Source organism: Antechinus flavipes, chromosome 2 (assembly GCF_016432865.1).
Source record: "Antechinus flavipes isolate AdamAnt ecotype Samford, QLD, Australia chromosome 2, AdamAnt_v2, whole genome shotgun sequence".
Classification (NCBI taxonomy): Eukaryota; Metazoa; Chordata; class Mammalia; order Dasyuromorphia; family Dasyuridae; genus Antechinus; species Antechinus flavipes.
The window spans coordinates 23,151,435-23,155,228 of NC_067399.1; the positions used below are offsets into that span (position 1 = coordinate 23,151,435).

General features: G+C 40.1%; 1 non-coding gene across 1 annotated transcript; it reads left to right on the forward strand.

Annotated features, from left to right (window-relative positions):
• Nucleotides 1-2,775: 2,775 nt before the first annotated feature.
• Nucleotides 2,776-2,883, forward strand: LOC127552573 (U6 spliceosomal RNA). Its single transcript, XR_007951445.1, has one exon. It is a non-coding gene; the product is annotated as a U6 spliceosomal RNA (small nuclear RNA).
• Nucleotides 2,884-3,794: the final 911 nt, after the last annotated feature.

The following is a 3,794-nucleotide window of genomic DNA, read 5'->3' on the forward strand; positions in this document are numbered from 1 at the left end:
CACATTAAAATATGTTTTAAATTTTTTTATTTTCCTCAGTTATATATAAAAAACCCCTTTTTTTGGTTGTACATGTACATTTATTTTCAAAAACATATTTCCTTATGAATCATGTTGGGAGAGAAAATCAGAACAAAAGGGAAAAACCACAAGAGAAACAAATTATAAGGCAAAAAAGTGGACATAACTTCTGTTAATTTATCTTCAGTCTATATAGTTCTCTCTCTGGTGGCATTTTCCATTCAAAGTTTATTGGGTTTTTCTCGGATCACTGAACTGTTGACAAGAACTAAGGCTGTCCTAGCTGATCATCACACAATCTTGCTGTTATTGTGTACAATGTATTCCTGGTTCTGCTTGTTTCACTCAGTCTCAGTTCATGTAAATCTTTGCAGGACTTTCTAAAATCAGCTTGTTCATTTTTTATAGAACAATAATATTCCATTACTTTCCTATAACAAAAAGAGTTTGGGGGCCCCCTGGGGTCTCTCAGTGGGTTGGTTCCTTGAGGGTTTACGGACAACGAGTTCAGCATTCTTGCTCTAGAATATCCTTGTAACCTTCCACTCTTTTACCGTGTGGTGTGATCCCTGTCACCTCCACTTACCCTTTGGACTTCTGTCTCCATCAACTTGCTACGTCCAAGGTAACAGAGAGCCGGCAAGAATTCTCTGCCTGAGAGGAAAATAGATGCATCTGCTTGGTAACAGGAATAACAGTCACCATTTGGGGGCTTCCTCTTCGTGCCCCTTACAGCACTTGTTTTTCACAGCCCAGGAGGAGGTGTTTCTACTTTACAGGAGTACCATGGGCACGCGGCTACCAAGGGTCGAAGAGTCTTGTCTTGCTTCACTTTTCCCACAGCTTCGGTCAGGAATTTGTTCTGTCGGCCTCGTGCACCATCACAACGTGAGACTTGGTGGGGAGGCCGGGATGGGGGTTGTGAAGACCTGAGTTTGAATACGGCCTCCGACACTGGCCAAGTCATTTCCTCTTGGTCCAAGGCATTTCTGCCCCTATATTGGAGCCTGTTTCCTAATCTGGGAAGTGTAGGTAATACCTTACCTCACTCTATTGATTTCAGTTCTATCTACTGGTTTGTTATTAAAAGTGCAGCTTCCTCCAAGTGGAATTTGTGATATTTTCATGGGCTCCACTCTTACCTATTAATTCACAGTCCCCCAAACTTGTTCTTGATTTGTAATAATCCCAAACTTGGAGTGTACGACAATTATGTTGGGAACAACTGAGAAAAAATACCATTAAGTTTCCATTATATTCAATTGACTTTTAAGGTCCATTAAGAGCCAATAGTTTAGCTCCTAGTACTGTTGGTCTAACTAAGAACAACGCTGGGGATTTGGTGACTCTATTGGGAATAATGATGCATTTTGTTGTGGTGCATCCTAATACTGGAGGGGTGCTCCACCATGGAGTCCCAGAATTGGAGTTATAAGGGACCCTAGTTGCCACCTAGTCCAACATCCTCATTTTAAAGACCAAGAAACAGAGGCGTGGGAGTAAGCAGGAGAGGCAGGATCTTCTACCTCCAGATTCCCACTGTACCACACTGCCTTCCAACTGGACCCAAGAGAAAACATCAAACTGTTAGTAAATGAAGCACAGTAGAATTGGTATGAGTAGAATGGCTAAGTATCAAGGCAACTTCTTTGCTTGCTTATCTAAGTGTGATGTAGACCCCCACCATCGAGACTCCCAGGGCCATAGTCTGATTCCCCTTCCTTCTCTCACCTTAGACTGACAGGTGGTCTCCATTCCCCTTCCTTCTCTCACCTTAGCCTGACAGGTGGTCTCCATTCCCCTTCCTTCTCTCACCTTAAATTGACTTAGACCTTAGACTTAGCATGGTCTCCATGCTTGGAGAAAAAGTTTTATAATCACAGGATTCTAACAGACTTCAAACACTTTCCGTCTCATTCAGTCATTCAGAATCCCTCACTGTCCTTATCCAAAGAAGCCATGACCTCCCCTCAATAGACCTGAACACTTTACAGCAGGAAACCTCTTTTTTAGAGTCCGTAAGAACAGGTTTGAATGCATAAAGCGGTCCTCACCAGCACTGTTCAAGGAAGTGATGGCAGAACTCCCCTAAATATTAATGAAGAATGAGATGGTATCAGCATGGCCTCTGTCAGGAAGCCCAGGATTATACAGGATGAAATCCAAGGAAATTATGGAGCCACTCCAGGATAAATTAGTTTAATTTCGAAGTCACAATTTCTGTGTTTAACTAACGGGGATATCAAAGTTACCAAGAACTCCTCTGGAATCCACTCACTCCATGTCACCTTTTCCCTAAATGATAATGTCTGCAGAAACAGCATTTCCCCCAGAGATCCAGCTTCTGCTGACTCTACTTAAGTCAGATTGAGTTCTCCATGAACCATTAATAAGTGCTGGTTACCAACAGTGGAGACTTGTTGATTATATATCAATGTAAATTATAAAATCAGGTATGAGGAGACCATGAATGGGTGGCGACAAGGCTCTGGTGGGCCAATAGCTCCTTAACAGAACCAAAGGTAACTACAATTAGTTGCTCTCTACTGTATTAATCTGGAGGTTCAGGGGCTTGTTGGAGATAGGCAAGGTAATCAGTCACTTTTGCTGTTTGTCCCATTCTAAAGGAAGAAGGAACTACTAAAATTTCTATTTTACAGATTAGGAAACTGAGGTACAAGATACAAGCTACCAAGGCTTTCTAAATAGGTGTTTATGTAGCGAGCCAGTGGCCACACTAGAGATGTAGAAGATGTGCTTGCTCCGACAGCTCACGAACTAAAACTAGAACGATACAGATGAGATTAGCATGGCCCCTGCGCAAGGATGACAAGCAAATTCGTGGAGAGATGGAAGATAACTCAGGCACAAAATATATGTTAGTGGAGTTTATTGAGGGATACTGAAGTAACAGATGACCTGGAAACAGATGGTAAATGAAGCTAAGGGCAGGAGGTTGTTTCTTTGCGCTTCTTTGAATGAGGATTCTTAAACCAGCTCATGCATTGCAAATGGTTCTCAAATCTACTATTAAAATACCTTCTTTAAAAAATACAGAAGTTTGTTCATTTGATGACTTAGGAAGGTTCCATCTTAGTCAGAAAGCAGGGAGAAGAAAGATTCTTGAGCAAAGAAGCCACTGCCTATTTCAGGAGAAATGAATACACTTTAAATTTTTATAAATATTATTTATTCATGTAATTTTTATATAAAATTATATATAAACACACAGTATGTAAATATTTGTAAACACACAGATATATGAGTATATTTAAATGCATTTATTTTCTACCTAATAAAATTTGTGCCCATTTTACTTTTGAAAAGCAAGCAAAGATAATTTTGTAAAAATTCTTCTTTCTTGTAGGCAAAGTCATTTTTTTCCACTTTCTGCTAGGTAGGGGGTTTTCAAGGGAAGAGGAGAATGGACACAATGGATTAGAATTTGCTTCCTTCTCAATAAATCTTGCTTATAAGGAAGGCTATTTGGGCAAGCCGGTTCTATAATTCTGCATTAACTAGTTCCCATGCTGCCTGCCATTTCTATTTGGAGTTAGCAACTAGTATAAATAATATCTAGGGGAAAGATGTGTCTGCTATATATGTAGTCACAGAGCCATGATTTCAATTTAAGATAGGCTACTAGAAAATTTAGCAGTAGGTCTCATGTTAATTTATAATCATTTCTATTATGAGAAGAATTTCCCCACAAATGGAGGGAGAATAACGAGGGAGAGAGGAAAGGAGTCCTTCACATGTGATACACTCAAAGG